The 24218-nt window shown below is 42.1% G+C and overlaps 1 protein-coding gene across 6 annotated transcripts in view; it reads right to left on the bottom strand.

The window, feature by feature from the left end:
- Nucleotides 1–24218, bottom strand: part of RASGRP3 (RAS guanyl releasing protein 3) — a 290955-nt gene that overhangs the window by 59868 nt on the left and 206869 nt on the right. The gene's annotated exons all lie outside the window — the stretch shown is intronic.

Here is a 24218-nt window from a genome sequence, read left to right as displayed (position 1 = left end):
AAGGGGGGGGGGGGGGGGAGAAGAGGGCGGGCCAGGCTGGGACATGGGAGAGAGAGTAGCATGGATGCGAGGGGGGGGCATGGAAGGGCGAGAGGGGACTTGCTGGAAAAGGATGAATGGAGGCGGCAGGGGACAGAGGAGCATGGATGGGTATGGATTAGGAGGGCAGGGCATAGGGAGAGAGGGGAATTACTGGAAATGGATGAATGGAGGGGGCAGGGGACAGAGGAGCATGGATGGGCATGGATTGGGAGGGCAGGACTCAGGGAGAGAGGGAAATTGCTGGATAGGGAAAAATGGAGGGGCCAGGTGACAGATGAGCATGGATGGGCATGGATTGGAAGGGCAGGACTCAGGGAGAGGGGAATTGCTGCATAGGGATGAATGGAGGGGACAGATGGGCATGGATGGATATGGATTGCAGGGCAGGCCTCAGGCAGAGAGGGGAAATGCTGGATAGGGATGAATGGAGGGGGCAGGTGACAGACAAACATGGATGGCCATGGATTGGGAGGGCAGGGCTCAGGGACAGAGGGGAATTGCTGGAAAAGGATGAATGGAGGGGGCAGGGGACAGATGGCCATGGATTGGGAGGGCACGGCTCACACTCTCTCTCTCATATACAATGTCTTTCTGACTCTCACTCTCACACACTCTGTCTCACACAGTATCACATTCACTCTCTATGTGCCACACAGTCACTCACACACTCGCTTGGTGTTATACACTCACTCTCACAGAGAATCTGTGTCTCACACACACTCTCTCTCTTGCCCACACACACACACTCTCTCTCACACTGTGTCTCACATACACACTTGCACACACTCTCATTCTCACACACACTCTCTCACAAACACACTCACACCCAGACTCACTCTCTCTCTCACACACTCACACTTTCACTCTGACTCTCAAACAGTCACTCTCACATACACTCTCCCAAACATACACACTCCAAGGAAAACCTTGCTAGCGCCCGTTTCATTTGTGTCAGAAACGGGCCTTTTTTTACTAGTTTTATAATAATCTCCTATTGCATGGCCTGGCAGTGTCTAAGTGGAGCCCAGTATTGAACATGCTATTGTAATTTGTTCAGCAAATCATCTTGCATTCAGTTATTTGTGTAAACTGTATGAATTATTGTATTAGTCCAAATATAAACCAAGTGGTTTTTAAAAATTTTTTATAGCTATTTCAAAAGACCTACCTTTAGACCAGCCCCCATGGTTAAGTAGCATTTCTGTGCACTAAAGTGAAGATACTTACCTGTAGCATGTATTCTCCGAGGATAGCAGGCCATTAATTCTCACATGTGGGTGATGTCATCCACGTTGTCCTGTGCAGAATGCTTTTACACTGTGTTACAACTTTAAGAGCACATGACACCGTCTCCACTGTGCATGTGTAAGAGTGCAGGACCATCAGTTCAGTAAAATAGCTGTATGAGACAACTCCAACAGGAGGTAGGAGGATATGTGAGAATGAATGGCCTGCTGTCCTCGGAGAATACCTGCTACAGGTAAGTATCTGCTTTCTCCGAGGGCAAGCAGGCCATGTTATTCTCACATGTTGGAATCCCTAGCTACCGAAAACAACAGTAGGACAATTGGAACTCACAACGGCAAGTAGAAATAGTGATTAACCTGAAAATATATACATACTGAGTGAGAGGGCAGCCTGCAACAGAACAAAATGGGCCTAGGAGGGTGGAGTTGGATTCTAGACCCCAAACAAATTCTGCAGAACTGTCTGTCCAAACTGATTATCATGTCAGGTATCTTGCTCAAGGCAATAGTGAGATTTGAATGTGTGGTGGACTGAAGACCATGTTGCAGCCTTGCAAATTTCTTCTATAGAGGCTGACCTCAAGTGGGCTACTGATAGTGCCATGGCTCTAACATTATGAGCCTTGACAAGACCCTCAAGAGTCAGCCCAGCTTGGACATAAGTGAAAGAAATGCAGTCTGCCAGCCAATTGGAGATTGTGTGTTTCTGAATGGCGACCACTATCATGTTGGGATCAAAAGAAATGAAAACCTGAATGACTGTCTGTAGGGCCTAGTCCACTCCAGATAAAAGGCCAATGGTTGCTTGCAGTCCATGGTGTGCAGTGCGCTTTCACCAGGATAGATGTGAGGTTTTGTAAAAAAAATGTTGGAAGAACGATTGACTAGTTCAGATGGAACGCCGACGTAACCTTATGCAGGAAATTACTGTGCATGCGAGAACTAATCTGTTCAGATGAAATTTCATATAAGGTGGATCTGCTACTAAGGCCTGAAGCTCACTGACCCTGCAAGCTGAAGTCACAGCCACCAAAAACAAGACCTTGCAGGTCAAGTACTTCAGAAGACAGGAGTCAAGTGGCTCAAAGGAGCTTTCATCAGCTGTGTGAGGATGACATTGAGGTCCCATGACACAGGTGGAGGTTTGACAGCGGGCTTTGTCAACAACAACCCTCTCATAAAGCAAACAACTAGAGGCTTACTTTTCATACAATAATGGTAAGCACTAATTGAACTGAGGTGGATCCTTACAGAGTTGGTCTTAAGACCAGACTCAGAGAGTTGCAGAAGGTACTCAGAGGGTCTGTGTAGGGAAGAAAGAGTATCCAGGGACTTGCCCTCACACCAGATGGCAAATCATTTGAAAGAATAACCCCTCTTGGTGGAATCTTTCCTGGAAGTCAGCAAGATTCTGGAGTCACTCTCAGGAAGATGCAAGGAAGCAAATTCTAAGCTCTCAACATATAGGATGCGAGGGCCAGGGACTGGAGATTGGGATGTAGAAGAGATCTCTCATTCTGCTTTATGAGGATTGGATAAAACTCTATTCTCCAAGGTTCTTTGGAGGATAACTCAAGAAGAAGAGGGAACCAGATCTGTCTAGGCTAATATGGGGCTATCAGGATCATGGTTCCCTGGTCTTGCTTGAATTTCAGCAACATTTTCCCCATGAGAGGGATGGAAGGATACGAATACAGATGGTCTTGAATGGGACAAAGGAAGTACCTGGAATAGAACCCTTCTTCGCCTGGTGGAATGGGCTTGACTGCATAGGCCTTTAGAAGGGCAGAGAGTTCCTCTGCAAGTACCTTCTTGTGCTGAGAGCTGAAGCAAGATACTCTTGGAGGGCAATTTGGTGGTCTTTGACGCCAATGCAGGGCATAACCAAGACAGGATACTTGAAGAACCCACTGGTTGGAGGTTACAAGGGGCTACCTTTCTTGGAAAAAACTCAGCCTCTCCTCCAATGGTAGGTCGTCTGGAACGGTTACTGTTACAGCTGCTATGCTCTGCTGAAGCCAGTCAAAAACTCATTTCCTGTTTTGACTGGGGAGATGGCTGGGCCTTAGGTGCACGCTGTTGATGAGAACAAGTGTGCTAGGGCTCAGTCTGCTGAGGAGAGCCAGAAGAAGGAGTGTACCTGTGCCTCTGTGAGTAGTAGGGACCTCTCTTTGACTTGCCCAAAAACACCATGCAAGATCTTGTGAAGCGGGACAGACATTGCATATATAGGAGGAGAGTCATAGTCCAGGACCTTGAACATCTCAGCCTCCATCTCCAGCATGATAAATTATTTATGACATTGTATAGAAAACAAGTAGAGAGGAATAATCTGCTTCAGTTTTCTAGTTATCATCCATTCAAGCTCAAATTTAATTTACCTGTTAGCCAATATTTGAGATTATGAAGAATTTGCGCATCATTTGATGAATTTAAACATCAAGCACAAGCATTAACAAAGAGATTCAAAGAATGAGGTTATCCTTCTAAATATCTTAATCAAGCATATTTAAGAGCGTGCTTTGCCCAACGAGACCTACTGTTGTAAGATAGAAGACCAACTAAACTGAATCACTTAACCTGCATACTTTCATTTTTGTCTTTAGCACATTTCATAGTTTGTTCTTTAAAAGCCCATTGCCACTAGTTACAACTCTATTCAGAGTTCAAAGAGCTCCTGGTCATAGCCTATACAAGAGGTAAAACAATTGGAGAAATGTTGGCATCACAAAGGTATTCTCAACACAACAATATGAATTCTCAAGGTACTCATCAGAACTGTGGTCATTGCCAGTGGTGCTCATATACTATATCAGGGTCAACTTGGGTAGATCCCAATACTGAATTTAGGATTACATCGAGAAACAACACCAATTGCAATAGCAGCAATGTTGTTTACATAGTCCAATGTCCATGCAAATTAATTTATGTTGGGCGCAATAGATATCCCATAAAAGTGAGGCTAAATGAGCATAAGTCTAGAATTCTTACAGAAACTTTGCAAGCTCCTTTAGTTATACATTGGCACCAGACCCAACATCGATGGCATGAATTGCATTGACATATAATAGGTATCATCCAAGTAGGGTGGGAGGAAGGTCAGATAGATAAAATGCTAAATTACAGGGAACAATTTTGGATCTATACCTTACAAACTGTTAGCCCTAAGGGACTTAATGCAGAATTAGAATGGGCTACCTTAATTTAATCCTTTGTTCCTGACTGGTGGGTTTTGATATCAGCTGATTTTAAAAGCGGATTGTAAAAAAACAGCCTTCATTTTTGACGATAAGAACAACTTTCATGAAGGACGTTGTCAAAAGCTATCTGAAAATCTAAATAGAAAATATCAACCGGCTCACCTTTATCCACATGTTTGTTCATGCCTTCAAAGAAATGAAGCAAATTGGTGAGACATGACTTCCCTTGGCTAAGTCCATGTTGACTCTGTCCCATTAATATAACAAACAAAACAGTGGAAAACCACAGCTGTATTGACATTCAAGTCCTTTGGGAGAAAAGACCCTCATGTGACCAGCATTGTAGCTGAAGTGCCAACAGGCTATTCAGTCATTACAACTTAAAGCCTTTCTTTTAATTATAGGTCAAAAACTCCCATATCCATTTTTATATCCATTTTTTTCTGATATGCAGATAATAAACATTTATATTAACAGTCATTGAACATACTAAGTGCAGAGTTATAATGTCCAAAGTCCCCCCAAAAATTCAAATCATTTGGATGGCCACAAAGTCTTGTCAAAATATTCATATAATGCAACACTTATCTTAGCCCTTCAATCCATACAGGGATCTCCATTTCACCAAAGGCATCTTCAGGGGAGAAATGAAGGCTGCTGCTGAATTCATTGGTCCAATTCATATAACATGAGACTCTGTTAAACAAAATCAAAAATTACTCATGGCACAGAAAATCAGACTATAATGACATTAAAAATCCTGGCAAACATATCGGTATCAAGCTGATTTCACAAATGCTATAGCAAACCTTGCACAAAATGGCAGCACTGCAGCAGACTTAAAACATGACGCCGTCAAGGAAATGGACCAATCGGCAGTCAGAAACTAAGATCTGAAACAAAAATAAGAAATGAAATAGTGGTCAAAAGAAAGCAGACCATTGTATTCCCATATTCAAACCTGAGGGCTCAGAGGAATGTAAGCGATGAATCCACCACTGCTCATTCTGGAGTAACTTTAGAGCATGATCACAGCCTCTGTTGCTCATAGTCACATGTTCAAAATAAGCAAAATCATCATAAGAGTGCCCTGATGTACAACAATGTGAGACAAAGATCTATGCTTAACCATCCTAACATGTAAATTACAGGTAGTTTTCCCCACATCCAATTTATAACATTTACATGTCAGAACATATACCACATGATCAGTTTTACATTCCTTAAAGTCCTTCAAAGTATATTGTTGACCATCATAAGGATTAGTAAATGAGGAGATCTTAATAGTCATAGCACAAGTTCTACAGTTGTCACACCGTTTGTGGGCTGCTTTAAGACTAATAAAACCGATGGACTCTGTATTTCTTTCAAATTGCATGTCCTGGAAAAAGCAGGATGAGTTCTCATCCTCTTCCAATTTTTTCTGATGACATTGGATGCCACTTCGACATCCATTGAAAAACACAACACGCAAGTACGTACTGTGTTGTCTTCGGTAACAGAATTATAAGGCTGTAACAACAAATCACGGTTTCAATACTTGGCACATTTATAAGCTTCAAAACACTGTGTGGATATCCCTTTTTAAATAAATCTTCAGAAAACAATTTTGATTGTAACTTGAAATTGGAATTTATTTATTTATTACATTTGTACCCCGCGCTTTCCCACACATGGCAGGCTCAATGTGGCTTACTTAGTAACAATATAAAGAATTACAAAGTAGTAAGAAGAATATACAGTTTGTGGTAAACGCAAAACTAATGGGGTTAATGGATAAGTAAGTAAACGTAGGAGGAATTGGGTTCGGAAGGAAATGAGTGTTAGGAGGTAGGCGTAGAAAGATGGAAAGGAATGGATATGGGATGGCAAAAGGATAATGGGAAGCATGGTCAATGTATAACTATTATCAATAAGAATCATGTGGACAGGTTTTGGCTAAGTTGGATCATTAGGGTAGGCTATCTTGAAGAGATGGGTCTTCAGTGCTTTTCTGAAGGGCAAAAGGCCGTTAATGGTATGGATAGGTCTTGGTAGAACATTCCAAAGCTGGATACCTAAAAGGGAAAAATTGGATGCATAGAAGGATTTGTACTTAATACCTTTGCAGTTGGGGAGGTGTAGATTAAGGTAAGTACGGGAAGACGTCAAACTGTTCCTGGTTGGGAGGTCAATAAGGTGATTCACGTAGGTGGGGGCTTCTCTGTGTAATATCCTGTAAATCTTATAAACAATTCTTAACAAGTGTTTGGGACGGTGTAAAAGTGAGATCTGCGAGATCCCCGGGATCTTCCGGCTCTAAGTACTACCTTAAGACTGGAGGCTGGAGCGCGTCTTTGTTTTGACAGCCGCCGCTGCATACAGTATGCAGCGATCACCAGCCATAACCCAGTGCTGCAGTTCTCTATTCCCCTCTTTCCGTGGTGAATCTTCAAGGAGGTTAAACCAAGGCGGTTTAATAGAGTGGAGTGGAAGTGAGCCTATCTAGTCCACTGTAAGTAAGAAAGACATTTGATTAATCTCTGATTCCACTCCCCCGCGCAGCCATCATTGCCGTTCACTCAAAACACAGAAAGAAAACCTATGAGCTGCTGCATTCACGTTGTGGATCTTTATTGTTGGTCCATCTGTAACAAGTCTAACATTGTTTTTGTTGGATAGGCAGTGCCTTATAAGGTGGAGGAGAAAAGACATAATTGAATATCACTAAAACAACTTCAAAAATTATTGTAGCTAGTAGAAAAAGCAATTATAAATCGTGCTCATTTTTCTACATTGTGCTTTTATACAATTCAGATGGACAGATTTCAGTGAGAATATCCTGTTTCTTGATAGGTTCATCTTAACTGTTGTTGTAAGTTGCTTTGGGAAGCCTGGTGTTTATAAAGATGATGGAATATATTGAAATTAAATGGAAGTAGAATTAAATTTTCATTGGGGCACATGGAATCACATCTTCATCTGTTTTGTAGAAGTTTACATATTAGATATACAAATGGATTATTCTGTTTTGAACATGTTTCAGGGGCAAGTGGTTTTATAAGTCCAAATAAAAATACATATTTTGTTTCATTCAGATCTTTAATGCAGTCCATTGGTTTTCTTATCTCACACCTAGGCATTAAAACTTTTGCAAGTATTTTTATAGAGAACTATGTTTATTATCATCATGAAGAAAAAAGCAGACATCTAGCGCTTTGATGAAAACCACAATACAGCACTGGAAATAACAAAGCAGCTTCTGGAATACTGACAAATATATTTTAGAAAATAACCCCCCACCCCCGCCCCTTCACAGACCCTTGAAATTCCACCAGCCCCCACAACTCCTCTTATATCTTCTCCCCCTCCCCATCCCCTAACAAGAGAGAATGCAAATCTACTTTGCTATTGTTTTTGACAAATGGAGATGGCTGCTGCAGGGGGACCGGCTTCAACTTTATAGTCATACCGTCTCCTGTGGACCAGATAAGCTCATCCCATGTCCCCTCATTTAACCTCAACTCTTATCTCTGTTTTCAGTTTTGGCACAGTATAAGTCATCACAAGAACAAAATATAAGAAAACCAATGGACTGCATTAGGGGCTTTTAGCCCATGTAGTTATGTTTAAACAAGAGAGATCTGAATGAAACAAAATATTTATTTTTATTTGGACTTATAAAACCACTTTCCCCTGAAACCAGGGGCATAGCCAGACAACAGATTTTGGGTGGGCCTAAACAAGAAGTGGGTGGGCACCAAGTGTTCTCCCCCCCCCCCCCAAAAAAAAAAATATATCCCAGCTGGTGGGAAAACTCTTCTTTCCACCTTGGCAGTCTGCAGCAGGCATACACTGAAAACTGAGCAAGCGCAGTTGCCGGTATCATGGAGAGTGGCTTTTTCGTTTCCATCAGGGGGAAGTCTTCAGCTGGCGGAGCTTGGGATCCCCACCAGCTACTGCTAAACATGTGCTACTGTTGGGTGGGCCTGAGCCCTAACTGGGTGGACCCTGGCCCACCCAGGCCCACCTGTGGCTACAACACTGCCTGAAACATGTCCAAAATAGAATAATCCATTTCTATATCTAAAATGTAAACTTCTACAAAACAGATGAAGATGTGATTCCATGTGCCCCAATGAAAGGAGAATTAATTCTACTTCCATTTAATTTTAATATATTCCATCGTCTTTATAAACACCAGGCTTCTCAAAAGAGATCACAACAACAGTTAAGATGAACCTATCAGGAAACAATATTTTCACTGAAATCTGGCCATCTGGAATTGTATAGAAGCACAGTAAAGAAAAATGAGCACAAACTACAGAATTTATAATTGATGTTTCTACTAGCTACAATAATTTTTGAAGTTGTTTTAGTGATATTCAATTATGTCTTTTCTCCTCCACCTTGTACGGCACTGCCTATCCAACAAAAACAGTTTCAGACTTGTTACACATAGACCAACAATAAAGAACGACAACGTGAATGCAGCAGCTCATAGGTTTGCCTGCTGTGTTTTGAGTGAACGGCAATGATGGCTACGTGGGGAGTGGAAACAGAGATTAACCAAATGGCTTCCATGCTTACAGTGGACTAGATAGGCTCACTTCCACTCCACTCTATTAAACCTCCTGCAAGATTCGCCGTGGAAAGAGGAGAATAGAGAACCGCAGCGCTTGGTTATGGCTGGTGATCGCTGCATACTGTAAGCAGCAGCGGCTGTCAAAACAAAGAAGCATTCCTTCTGTCATAAAACTTTCATTTAAGCCTCGAACGCTAGATTCCGCTAAGTCACGCCCCTTGTGACGTAACGGGGCATCGCAACTTTTAAGGAGGGCAAGATTGCTACACAAATACGAGGGTCCAGGAGAATAATCTTCAGCATTAAATACATCAACAGTCTTCTTTAAAAAAAATTGGGGGGGGGGGGGGGGGATGATATATGTAAAACGTCTGTATCTAAACAACTGGGCAAAGAAAAAACGAAATTTTAAAGGTTTTTTTAATTGAATCCTGGAGGATCCCGAGGATCCTGCTATATCCGTCTTTTATCTTTTGCCCAAGTGTTCTCGTGATCTTTTGCTATTAATTATTGAAAAGAACAAGCAGTACAAACCCTTCCCAAATGTGTATAGACAAAATACTATAAGAGGAGAAAGCCTCAACAGACTCTACTTCAGTCTCTCTGCTCAAACATGGAGTTCTTGCTATCATCATCGGCTAAAACAAACCTCCTGTAGTAAACAATAATTCACTGCAAACTTTCAAAATGCTCAAAAAATACACACCTAACTTAGAAGTGCTCAAATCAACCAATAAAGCTGTTCCACGGCCAACTATGGCCACAGTTTCGAGATACTGCTTCAGGGTTCGTGGAGCAAATACTGCAAATAGAAAAAAGAAACAACAGGAATCAGAGCCGTCGCTGCCGCACCCCCCATTCGCTACCACTGTCGTCACAGTCCCCAGTCTCAACCCGCCCGCCCTCGGCTCCGTCAACACCCCTCCTCCGTCTGCCACCGGGCCCCCTGCATTCAAATCGGCAGCGCCTCACCTCCGTGTGAAAGGGGCAGATCGCCTCCCTTCAGGCCCTCCCTCACTGGGGCGGGACACAGTGAGGGAGGGCCCGAAGGGAGGCGATCTGCCGCTTTCACATGTAGGTGAGGCGCTGCTGATTTGAATAAAGGGGACCCGGTGGTGGATGGAGGGGGGCTGTCGACGGGGCCGGGGGCGAGTGGGGTGAGACCGGGGACTGCAGCGCCGGTGGCCTGGGAGCAGGAGAAGGCGAGAGACCCCAGCGCTGGGCCCCCCTTGGAGGCCTGGGCCCGGGGAATTTTGTCCTCCCTGCCCCCCCCTCTCAGTGGTCCTGGACAAGGCAGTGGTGATCAATCTAGATTCAGTGCCCTTCACTGTTTCTTAATGTCTAAAGGATTATCTTTTGTGCCTGCTACTGGATTTGATTTGTTCCAGTTTAAAACTGGCACTGATGTCCCTTAAAACCAAAGTTATAAAGACTTTCAACCATAGGATCCAAAGAATTAGGGGGGGGGGGGGCATTTTGATTTGGAGGCCACCTCAGAAGTATCGTAATGATCATTATTGCCATGAAAAAAGATCTTTAACCGAAGTGTCTATATACAGTAAATCATTGCAAATCGGTTTTAGAGACAATCTTTCTCAAGCAGAACATGCATCTTTGAAGAAATTGCGTTCTAACTCTGATATCATTATCAAAAAAGCTGACAAAAGTGGTGCTGTGGTAGTCCTAAACAGAGGTGATTACTTAAATGAGGTCAATTTACAATTGCTAGATGTTAACACCCATCAGAAGTTGTCTGTGAAGCCTACTTATGATGTACAGAAGAAGATTTTGGAACTTACCAAGTCCAGTGTGGATGAAGGTTTTTTGACGTCCCAAAAGTACACGTTTTTGAATCGGAACTATTCAATGATACCTGTGCTTTATGTTTTACCAAAGGTACACAAACTGTTAGATAGCCCCCCCCGGTCGTCCGATTATTTCTTTTAGAGGATCTATATTAGAACCTTTATCTACCATTGTTGATTGTATTTTGAGAACTTTGGTGTCATTGTGTCGCTCTTACATCTGCGATACTACCCATTTTTTCTTTATAGATCCTAAATTCAATTGTCATACAAGATGGTACTCATATCATCATGGCCACTTTAGACATTACATCTTTGTGTACTTCCATACCACAGGATAAATCCTTGGATGTAATTCAATGTGCATTAAACACTCATCCATGACCGTTGCATGTTCCCACAGAATTTTTGCTCAAATTAGCAACATTGGCTTTATGCACTAATTTTTTTGTTTCAAGATGAGATTTTTTTTTTTTTACAAATTTCTGGTGTGGTTATGAGAGCTACTTTTACCCCATCAATTGTCAACCTTTATATATCTGCTCATGAGTCCAAATGAGTTTATGGTTCAAGATTTGTTGACAGGATTCTTTTATGGGTCAGATATATAGATGATGTTTTTGCTGTGGCTGGGGTGAGAGAATGAGTTACAGGAATTTGTCCAATGGCTTAATACCTGCAATGTGCATATTCAGTTTACACACACTTTTTCTAGATAGTCAGTGAATTTTTTGGATGTTCAAGCGAGTTTACAAGATAATTTCTTTAACACCAAGGTTTACAAAAAATCCACTGACCGAAATACAATGTTGCAATATGGCATTTGTCATCCTGTTAAATTTAGAAACAGTCTCCCTTATTTGCAGTTTTTGCGATATAAGCATATTTGTTCTGAAGATTCTGATTTCAAGTTACAATCAAAATTGTTTTCTGAAGATTTATTTAAAAGGGGATATCCACAAAGTGCTTTGAAGAAAGTATATAAACATGCCACGTATTGTAACCGTGATTTGTTGTTACAGCCTTGTAATTCTGTTACTGAGGACAACACAGTACGTACTTATGTGTTGTGTTTTTTTTGATGGGTGTCGAAGTGGTGGCCAATGTCATCAGGAAAAGTTGGGAGGTGATGAGAACGCATCCTGTTTTCAAGAACCAGTGGGTCTGGATTACTTTTTCCAGGCCATGCAATTTGAAAGAAATACTGAGTCCATCAGTTTTACCAGTCTTGAAGAAGCCCACTAGACCAATGGGGGGGGGGGGGGGCACAAATGGTGTGGCAACTGTAGAACGTGCTATGACTATTGAGATCTCTTCATTTACTAATCCTTATAAACTGATCATGTGGTATATGTTCTGACATGCATATGTAATAAATTGGATGTGGGGAAAACTACCTGTAATTTACATGTTAAGATGATTAATCATAGATCTACTTGTCTCACATTGTTCTACATCAGGTCACTCTTTTGATGATTTTGCTTGCTTTGTTATTGAACATGTGACTATGAGCAACGGAGGTTGTGATCATGCTCTAAAGTTACTCCAGCATGAGCAATGATGGATTCATCGCTTACATTCCTCTGAGCCCTCAGGTTTGAATGTGGGCATACAATGGTCTTCTTTCTTTTGACCACTATTTCATTTCTTATTTTTGTTTCAGATCTTTATGATTGGCTGGCAGTTTCTGATTGCCAATTGGTCCATTTCTGTGACGGCGTCAGGTTTAAAGTCTGCCGCCATTTTGTGCAAGGTTTGCTAATGGCATTTGTGAAATCAGCTTGATACTGGCATGATTACCAGGATTTTTAATGTCATTACAATCTGTTTTTTCAGTGCCATGAGTAATTTTCGATTTTGTTTAACAGAATCTTATGTTATACGGATTGGACCAATGAATTCAGCAGCAGCCTTCATTTCTCCCCTGAAGTTGCCTTTGGTGAAATGGAGATCCCCGTATAGATTGAAGGGCTAAAATAAGTGTTGCGTTATATGAAAATTTTGACAAGTCTTTGTGGCCATCCAAATGATTTGGAAGTTTTTTTTGTGATTTTCGACATTATAACTCTGCACTTGGAATGTTCAATGACTGTTAATATAAATGTTTATTATCTGCATATTAGAAAAAATGGATATGGGAGTTTTTGACCTATGATTAGAAGAAAGGCTTTAAGTTGTAATGACTGAATAGCCTGTTGGCACTTCAGCTACAATGCTGGTCACATGAGGGTCTTTTCTCCCAAAGGACTTGAATGTCAATATAGCTGTGTTTTTCCATTGTTTTGTTTGTTATACTAATGGGACAGAGTCAACGTGGATTTAGCCAAGAGAGGTCATGTCTCACCAATTTGCTTCATTTCTTTGAAGGCATGAATAAACATGTGGATAAAGGTGAGCCGGTTGATATTGTCTATTTAGATTTTCAGAAAGCTTTTGAAAACATCCTTCATATGAGACTCCTGAAAAAATTAAAAACCTCGGGATAGGATGCAATGTTCTGATGTGGATTAGGAACTGGTTATGGATAGAAAACAGAGAGAAGGGTTAAATGGCCATTTTTCTCATTGAAGGAGGATGAAGAGTGGATTGCCACAGGGATCTGTGCTGGGACTGGTGCTATTTAACATATTTATAAATGATCTGGAAATCGGAATGACAAGTTGAGGTGATTAAATTTGCAGATGACACAGAACTATTCAAAGTTGTTAAAACACATGTGTATTGTGAAAAATTGCAGGAAGACCTTAGAAAATTGGAAGACTGCAATCCAAATGGCAGATGAAATTTAATGTGGAGAAATGCAAAGTGGTGCACATTGGGAAGAATAATTTAAATTATGGTTACCTAATCCTAGGATCTATCTTTGGAGTCGGCACCCAAGAATAAGATCTAGGTGTCATCATAGACAACATGCTGAAACTTTTGGTGGCAGCCAAAAAGGCAAAACGGATTTGAGGAATTATTAGGAAAGGGATGCAAACTAAGACCAAGAATACTATAATGCCTCTGTAGCGCTCCATGGTGCAACCTCACTTTAAGTATTGCATATAATTCTGTTCATCATACCTAAAAAAAAAAAAGATATAGTGGAATTAGAAAAGGTTCAAAGAAGGGCAATGAAAATGAGAAAGGAAATGGAACTCCTCTCATATGAGGAAAGGCTAAAGAGGTTAGGGCTCTTTAGCTTGGGAAAGAGATGACTAAGGGAGGATATAATTGAGGTCTACAAAATCCTGAGTGGTGTAGAATGGGTAAAAATGAATCAATTTTTTACTCTTTCAACACTTGATGAAGTTACATGGTAATATTTTTAAAATGAATAAGAGGAAATATTTTTCTATTAAATGAATAGTTAAGCTCTGGAACTCATTTCCAGAGGATGTGGATACAGTGGTTAGCATATCTGGGTTTGAAAACGGTTTGGACAAATTACTGGAGGAAAGGTTCATAGTCTGCTATTGATATAGACATGGGGGAAGCCACTGCTTGCCCTGGGATCGATAACATTTGGGATTCTGCCAGGTAGTTGTGACCTGGATTGGCCACCGTTGGAAACAGTATAGTGGGCTAGATGGACCATTTCTCTGACTCAGTATGGCTATGCCTATGTCCTTACACGACCACAGGTGCAGATCATAAGTATACATTTTCTCCATGGAAGTTACCATACAGAAATAAAAAAAATAAATAAAAAATTCTGATTCTCGTGTTCTCAGTAATAGCTAAATACCTCTCTCCACTACCAGGCACATTGTGAAAATAACATAAAACCTGAAAAAAATCCTAACACAACATCTATGTAGCAAATCTACCATAGAACAGTAGCACTGATTCCTATGATTTAAACAACAAGAACCCTACTTAAGGACAGAAAGCACTATAAATAAAACACGGGGCCCTAGAATACCAATACATCTACTACTAGTAAAACAGAACAAGTGGGACTGCTACAGAGTTCTATGCAGAAGCTACTTGTCACAATAGAACATTAGATCTCGGTCACACACCAAATACAGAGAAGGGATCACAAATTAGAAATATAAAGACAAAAATTGAACTGGGAAACCCAAGAAGTCACACTAGGTGTGTACCACAACTTAGAAGAAATAAAAATAGAAATGCATTTCCTCTTGTACTGAAAGAAAAAAAAAATACAAAGACATCCATGATGCACATTTCCCGTATTCCACCAAATAAATTCAAAATAAAACCTTTGTTGTCTGGGTACTTTATTTTTCAAAGCACGTTGGTCCCAGTTTCTTCTTTTCTGTTTTCCTGTCTTTCTACTTTCCAGAGAGTGGTCCATTTGTTCTTTCACCATTTTCCTCATATCGTTTTCTATTCCTTCACTATATCTGTCTCTGATATATTTCCTCTTTCTCTCTTTTCTGTCTCTCCCCTCAAATTTCACCTTCTCACTCTTCAGTCCTACACCTATATTTCACTTTCAGAACCTATCAACTTTTCATCTCTTCCTCTCACTTCTACATCTCCTATCTCACTCCTTCCCTGGCCTCCTGTTCCTTTCTCTTTCACCCATGCCCCATCAGTACAATTCTCTGTACTTACCATCCTCCTCTCACTCAAATTCTTGAGAATGCCCATGGTCTCTCCCACATGGTTCCAGCATGCCTAGTATCTCCCCTCCCCTCCCTCTCCCTCCTTATATCCTTGTAATCCAACATCTCCCTGTCATCCCCCCATCTCTCCTCCACCACTATGGTCCAGCATTTCCCTCTCCCCTCTCCTTTCCCTTCTACCCCTATGGTCCAGCAACTTTCCCCTCTACCTCTATGATTCAGAAACTCCCTGTTCCCTCTCCCTTCCCCTCAACCTCTATGCTCTAGCAACGCTTCAGAGTTCAGCAGGGCAGCAGGTTGGAGAAATCCTACTCAGGAAAACCAGCCTAATGCCAGAAGATGCAGCTACACATATCTCAATGCCAAGAACCTTCTCAGGTTGCATATGCGGCAAACTACACACCAAAAGTGAAAGCCTGCTAGGTGAGGTTTACCGCCTACACAATCCAGGAAGGAGCACAGCATCAGGGCTTGTGTACCTGCATCTCCTGTGGGTCCAGCATCTCTCCCTTTCTCTTACTCACACTCTCCCTCCCTCTATGGTAGTGTTTCCCAAGTCTGGTCCTGGAGTACCCCTTGCCAGTAGGTTTTCAGGATTTCCACAATGAATATGCATGAAAGAGATATGCATATAATGGAGGAAGTATATGCAAATCAAGTTCATGCATATTCATTGTGGATATCTTGAAAGACTGACTGGCAAGGGATACTCTAGGACTGGACTTGGGAAACACTGCTCTATGGTTTGCCATCTCCCCCTCTGCTCAGCACCCTCCACCCCAAATGGTCTGCCATCTTCCTCCTCTTTCCATGGTTCTCTTACCCATAACCTTGCATCTCTCCTATCCCCTACTTCTGCAGGTCCAGCACCTGTCCTTTTCCCTCCCTCTCCCCCTACCATGGGTTCAGCACATCTCCCTTCTCCTCTATGAGTCCAAGACCTTTCCCTCTTCTTCCCTAAGCCCCCCCTTGAGTCCAGAACCTCTTCTTCTTCCCTCAGATCCCACCCTGTGTCCAGCAACTCTCCCTCGTCTCCTCAGCCGCCCAGTGAGTCCAGCAACTCTCTCTTATTCCCTCAGCCACCCTATGAGTCTAGAAACTCTCCCTCTTGTTCTCCCAACCCACCATAAGTCCAGCAACTCTCCCTTATTCCCTCAGCCCTCCGTAAGTCCAGCAACTTTCCTTCTTGTTCCCTCAACCCCCCATGACTCTAGCAACTCTCCCTCTTCTTCCTTCAGCCCTCCCCATGAGTCCAGCACCACTTTCTCTTTGTTCCTCAGCTGCCAATCCAGCATCATTCCCACTTTTTCCCTCAGCCCCCACTGTGAGTCCAGCACCAATTTCTCTTTTCTCTCAGGCCCTCCCATGTGAGTCCAACACCACTCTTTTTCCCAGCCCTCCCCTGAGTCCAGCACTGCTCCCTCTTTTTCCATCAGCCTCTGTTCTGAATCCAGCATCTTCTTCTTCCCTCAACCCTCAACCCCCCCCCCCCCCCATACACACACCTTCCAGATCCAGCACCGCTTTCTCTTCTCTATCCCCTTCCTTTCGGTCCAAACTTGCTTCTGTAGCAGCCCCTGTGATAACAGGCTGCCTGGGTCGGTGCCAGATCTTTCCCTCTGTCGCACCCTGCCCCTAACACAACTTCCTGTATATTCAAGGGTGGGATGTGGCAGAAGGAAGGATCTGGTGCTGGCTCAGGTAGCCTTTTATCACTGCAGGGGCCGCTACAGGAGCAGGTTTGACGGACCGGGGGGAAGGGGTAAGGGTAGAGAGAAGAGAAAGCGATGCTGGACTTGGGAGGTGGGGGGAGAAGTTTGAGGAAAGAAGAGAGAGCAGTGCTGCTTTCATGGGGGGTAGGGGAGGGAGAAGAGGGGAAATAGACAGTTATGCTGTGAGGTTAAAAAAATCCCCGCTGCTATCTGCTGGCCCCGCAACACACTGGTTGAGAACCACTGTTGTACAGGGATAGCAGGCCTAACTGGAAAGTCATAGGCAGCACTTCTGCTTCTCTGTCTCTCCCTATCTCCAGCTGAACTCAAAGCCTAGACAGTGTTGCCATGTAATCGTAGAAAAAGAAGTGAGTTTTCCCTAAAAAATAAGCCCAAAACAAGCCCCAAAATAAGCCTAAATTTTTAACATACTGTGAAGTTTAACCATATGCTGCAACACTCACCCAGCTACTTTCCTTCCAACTATCGACCATTACAAGAACCGGAACTGCAGGACGTCAGACTCACAGAAACAGAAGCCTGCCCTTGCAGATCAGCAACGCGGCTGCGCCAGAGGACTTCGGCTGGCAGGGGTTGGGGACCCCCGCCAGCAAAGGTACCCGACGGTGGCAGCCGCAGGGGAGGGTTGGCAGTGGGAGGGGGAGTTGAAGGGTTTGGCAGTGGGGGGGGGGCAGGGCCAAATCTACGCGGGCCCATGCCCCCGTGGCCCCACTTAGCTACGCCCCTGGACTATACAAAAAAAAAATCAGAGCATGAGGTGGCTACATTAGTAACTTGGAGGAGTGGAGGAGTACTCTAGTCAGCAGAGAGACCAGCTTTCAAATCTCATGGATACTCATTGTTTCCTTGGGCAAGTCACTTAACCCTCCATTGCCTCTGGTTCACACTTAGCCCTTTTACAAAGCGGCGGTAGGGCTACCACATGTGTAGTGAGAACCAAATTGACACTACCGCCCAGTTAGTATACCTACCCAGCAGTAATGTTGAAGTTGGAGCGTGCTATTTCCTGTGGTAGAAAATATTTTCTACCGTGGGGGGGCATTCTTGGCAGTAATCAGCAGTGTGGCCACATTGATGCGTGCTGCATGAGTACCACACGTGTAGTGCATTTGCCCTTACTGCTAGGTCAGTGGGCGATGGTAAGGGCTCAGGCAGTAAATAGCCATGCGCTACTTTTAATTCTAGAAAATGGCCATTTACTGTCCCCATTGAAAAAAGCCTTTCTTTCCTAGCCACAGGAAAAAAATGGCTCAGCGCACGCTAAAAACACGCGCCCACACTACCACAGGCCGTTTTTTTACCATGGCTTAGTAAAAGGTCCCCTTAGACTGGGTGCCTGCTGGGAAAAGGGAAACACTTATTGTACCTGTAACTTACCTTGAGCTACCACTAGATAGGTATGAGCTAAATATTAAATAAATAATGTACAAGTATTATTATTAAAATTTCAATTTTATAGGGTACCCTTAGCAGGGTAAGGGCCATAATGCAAAAGAGGTAAGTGAGATGAAAAGTTAAAAGTGGGTATGTCTAGTTCAGGATAGGATTGTCAGAATAGTAATGTTTCTAGTTTAGATGGGAAAACAGTGAGAGAACACTGTAGACATCTGCAGGAAGCCTATTCCACACAGAGAGCTGAGAAGAGGAAAAGCCTGGAAACAAGAAATTGCTGACTTGGTAAAGGAGCTGTATTGAAGGAAGATTGTAAGACCTTCAGGAAACCTTCTCTTCTTTCTTTCAAGATAAATATCCCCCACAGGAAAAAAAAAATCACTGAAAAGTAATGCCTTATTTATAATGAGGGAAAATTGAAACCTTTTTTGGTGCATAAAGCAGCATTTTACCCACGGAAATAGATTATTGGGAAATTTCCCATGCTAAGGTCAGTTTTCAGCAATTCGCAGATCACATAACTTTAAATAGGCAAGATGTCTATATAATGTTATATGGAGTTTCAGTAGTATTATAAGTGGCACTGCTGAAAATTCACATATAACTTTAAGGGGGTCATTTTGTAAAGCATTTTCCTCATGTAAGGTCTGTTTTACACATAGAAAAGGGCTTCTATGAAATTGCAGAATTTAGCATGCATAAAAAGTATGTATTCTGAAAAACGGCGGTTAGCGTATCTGGGTTTTAAAAGGTTTGGATAAATTCCTGGAAGAAAAGTCCATAGTCTGCTATTGAGGCAGACATGGGAAGCAACTGCTTGCCCTTGGATTTGTAGTATGGAGTGTTGCCACGATTTGGGTTTCTGCTAGGTACTTGTGACCTGGCTTGGCCACTGTTTGGAAAACAGGATACTGTGCTAGATGGACCATTGGTCTGACCCAGTATGGCTACTCTTATGTTATTTTCAGGGGTGTAATCTGGGTACAGTGGAGGCAGAGTGTTCAGATTTGGTGAAACGGAGATCCCTGTCGGGATTATGTTTCAAACGATGTCGGGATTATGTTTCAAACGATAAGTGCTACAGGGCCATGCAGCTTTTGATATATAATTTTGAGAAGCATTGCATACAGTGATTTTTTGTTGAATGTCATAAGTGATAAAGAAGAATTTTTTCTATATGAAATACTGGGAGTTTTTGACCCACGATTATAACAGGACCAGTTAGCGAAATGACAATATAAGCCTCTAGGCTAGTTAAGTCAATGCAGTTGGCCAGATGAGGTCTTTTCTTAATGGAACAGAAATAATTATATACATTTAATTGAGTGATTTTGAAGGTATAAAGCTATTCACTATTTTCTTTTGCAGTGTGTTCTGCTTTGTTTATGTTTAGTGGATTTTTTCATCTTTTAGATTTTACACACATGGAAAAGACACATAAATTTACACTATTTTCAGAGCAGACATAAATTTGTCCCTTCAGCATTTGTGCACTGTTCAGGTTGATTCTGAGAGTCTATTTTGCAAAAAAAAAAAAAAACCCCACAAGGATAAGTTCTATCTTGGATGCATGGAATTCCCATCCTCTAAATCCAAATTATTGGCGTTTGCATAGGTACTTTTAATCAAATAAAAGTAATATTGTGAGGTTTTTTTTGTTTTGGTTTGCTTTGGTATCACCATAAAGCATCATTTCAAATTCTCTCTATACAAAGAAAACTCTGATTAGATCAGGATGTGCCTCACGTGCTTTTGTAAGAGGTAGCAACAAGTTCTCCATAAGTAACTGTCAAGCTGTCTAGTTTGGTTTCACTGTTGTACAGTGGTTTGGGACTTTCCAGTCATTTGCATTCATTTAGGAACATTTGACAATAAAGTAATTTATTTGATCTACAAATAGTCCTGTGGCATTCATGCAACCATGGCACATTTGTTTCAGTTCTGTATTAACATGAGTAATCATTATGGCGGGTACTGTCAGAACTCTTTGTCAATACTAAGTAGGAGGGTAAGGGGAACTCTATGAATGTGGAACTGTGAGTAGGTTTTTTAAGATCAAGGATTGCAAATGAAAGATAAACCTTTATTTATTTATTTGTTGTACTTGTATCCCACATTTTCCCACCTATTTGCAGGCTCAATGTGGCTTACAATGTTCCGTTATGGCGTTCGCCATACCAGAGTAAAAGATAACAATTGGAGTTACATAGAGAACATGGATGACATAATAGAATTAAGCAAACAGATATAGGAAGAGAACAATTCAGAATATAAGGCAAAGTGGTGATGTGTTACATTTACAGTTATTTCCTTTTTGGCCTGGTTAAAGACTAAACACCACCACTTTACAAAAGAAGTCTACTTTTAGTACAATGACTGTCTCTGGGCTTATGCCCAGGACCAAACATCTGTTGACTACTACTGCTACTACTTACCATTTCTATAGTGCTACTAAACATATGCAGGCAGCACCGTGCATAAAATACATATGAGACGGTCTCTGCCAAAGGCCCCTTGCAATTTAAACTCTCCTCTCTACATCTTGAAGTCACTATGGGCCTCTCTAATCCAGCTGACGGTTTTCTTACCTGGCATCGCTCAACTCTCAGAGAAAATGGGGGAAGAAGAGAGTTCATGGATGGGGAGAGAAAGTGGACAGTGGGACCCATTAAATGAATGAACAGTGAGGAGAAGTACAGCAGGGACTGGGGAACTGAATGGGGGAAAGGGGAGGTGAAAGAGAGGACCCTGGTAAGAATGGGAGAATAGGAACGGGGATAGGGGAGGGGACAGAGGCATGGGGAAGGAAGAATAAGAATTTGCCCCCTTTTATAAATTTAGCACCTAAATATAAGCGCCATTTGTGTAAAAAAAATTATAGAATACTAGCACTTATTTATTTATTTAAAAAAAATCTATAGACTGCACTATCCTACAATTCTTGGTGGTTTCCAAAATACATACACAGTAAAATCTTTACAAATAAAACACTATTCTTCAAACATATTAGACAAGGCATAAAATAAAACACTGCAAAAACAATACGAATAAAACTAACATCAGCCCTTAACTGTTAGCAAAAGCTTGTGCAAACACCTGAGCTTTAAATACTTTCTAAACTGTACAATGGAGCAAGTTTTGCGCAGAACTTCAGGTAGGGCATTCCAGAGAACAGGTTATCCAATCTGACCTGCCGAAAGAAGGAACTTCCAAGAGTGATTTACCACTAGGTCTCACAGATTTTATTTTATTTATTTTTGTTACATTTGTACCCCGCGCTTTCCCACTCATGGCAGGCTCAATGCGGCTTACATATTGTATGCAGGTACTTGTTTGTACCTGGGGCAATGGAGGGTTAAGTGAGTTGCCCAGAGTCACAAGGAGCTGCCTGTGCCTGAAGTGGGAATCAAACTCAGTTCCTCAGTTCCCCAGGACCATTAAAGGACCATTGTCATCCAAAACTTTAGGGCATGCAATTTCCTCAGCATGTAAATTCAAGGGGGCATGCATGTGGGTGGAGCATAGGCAGGGATTCCCACTTACAATGTACCATAAAATACTGTAAGTTGCATGCTAAAATGCTACATTTAGGGACATGCATTTATACTTGCTGTTGATAAGTGGGCATGCCTAATTGTAGATGTGTAGATGCTGATTTATGCTAGCATTCCATAATGGAATCTTGCTGCCCAGATGCCGTTATAAAATTAGTGCTCAGAGCAGTGGCGTAGCCAAGGGTGGGCCCGGGTGGGCCCAGGTCCACCTACTTTGGGCTAAGGCCCACCCAGTAGCAGCACACCTATGATGTAGCTGGCAGGGATCACCAAGCCCCACCAGCCAAAAACTCCCAAAAGCTGTCCCTCCTGCATACCTTGTACATAGCAGATCTTCGCTTGCAGCAAGCAGCGACTGAAACATACTGCTCGCACTGGCCCCACAGCCTTCCCTTTGATGTATTTCCACCTATGCGGAAACAGGAAGTTGCATCAGAGGGAAGGCTATGGAGCCAACATGAGCTGTGTATATTAGTTGCTGCTCGCTGCCGGTGAAAATCTGTAATTTAAAAGGTATGCGGGGGGAGGGAGGAGATATTTGAGAGACCATATGGCATGCAGGCGAGAGAGGAAGAGAACAAATCACTTGTGGGACAAGGCAGAGTTCTTCTGCCCACCCATCTTGGGCCCAGGCCCACCCAAAATTGGGTGTCTGACTACGCTCCTGGCTCAGAGTGCTGCATCTAGGCACCTAACTTTGGTGCCCAGTTATAGAATTTGGTGTTTGAGTGAGAGAACAGCAATTTGGGGACCGGAGGGACAAATGGGGCCTGGGAATTGAATAGGGGAGAGAGAAAGCCCCAGGAGGTGGGGAGAAGATAGCACAGAACCAAGCATTGGAAGAAGGGTGAGTCAGCAGGGACTGGGGGATTGAGTGTTGTTAGGGGAAAGAAAGAGGTCCAAGGTGGGGATAAGATTGAGAATTCAAATAGGGAAAATGGAGGGAGTGACATTTTTGTATATAACAAGCATGAGCTGTTGGATTATTTTCCTTTATCATTTTCCCATCTTTGCAAGGCACTTTTAACTTTTTAAAAATCTATTTATTGTTTATTTGTTTGTTTTATTTTTTAACAATTTTTATCCACTACACATGAAATAAATTGTAAATTGTAAATGATATGCTGCATAGTACCATTGTTGACCTTTTGCAAATCTCTTTGAACATGTTGTTTAATTCATTTTCTCCATCTGTTTGGCAAGATATGGCCTTGTCACTGTGATGGAAAAAGGAGCCTTCAGATTACTATTACTACAAGTCTTACATCATCACCAACACTATCTATGTCTTCGTGTTCATTTTCATGGCTCTCAGTTCCTCATTTCCTGTCATTGAACAGAACTGGGATTTCCTGCTACAGTTCTTCAGGCTCTTTGTATTCTGTTAGCAGTTGTGTTCTAGTCTCATCTTTGTTACCAGTTTCTTTGCATTAGCAAGTAGGAAGCATAGGACAACATGCCATTTACAATTCTTCATTTCATTTTTTAGGTATACTTGCTTAACCTTATTTTCCAAACATGGAAGAAATATTTGAAAATAGAAACCATACAGTATAACACATACATCAACAGATGAATATTTCATTGCTGAATTAAAATCAACCCCTTATGATCAAAATCATGAGCACTGTCTCATTTCACGCTGCTCTTGTTGGGGGGGTGGGGGGGGGATAATTTTCAAACACAGCACCTAAACATTTCCAGAAACACACCTATTTATGAAGGGAAGACAGGCGTCTATGTGCCTTTATTAAACAGGACCCCAGAATGAGTCACAATAGTGCATGAACTCTCTCCCACAGATTTACACTTTCTTCAAGGTAAGTGTAAATAGGTGCATGTACATAAGTACATAAGTAGTGCCATACATTGCAATTTCACCTATGATCCACCCCAAACTGTGCACATACAAATATGTAAAATCCTGTAGGAGTGCATATTTGTGTAAGAACCATTTTCCATGTGTAAACTATGCTTCATATATGGAAAATTACATAAAATGACCACAATTATGTCCCATTGCAAAGGGGTTCTTATGGTTGTACATTTTGATAGGGCTACATTATATATGACAGTGAGGGTAGCATGCCCTCAATATGAA

This window comes from Microcaecilia unicolor, chromosome 3 (genome assembly GCF_901765095.1).
Source record: "Microcaecilia unicolor chromosome 3, aMicUni1.1, whole genome shotgun sequence".
Classification (NCBI taxonomy): Eukaryota; Metazoa; Chordata; class Amphibia; order Gymnophiona; family Siphonopidae; genus Microcaecilia; species Microcaecilia unicolor.
The sequence above is the reverse complement of the archived record's forward strand: the minus strand, read 5'-3'. Positions and strand labels throughout refer to the sequence as shown.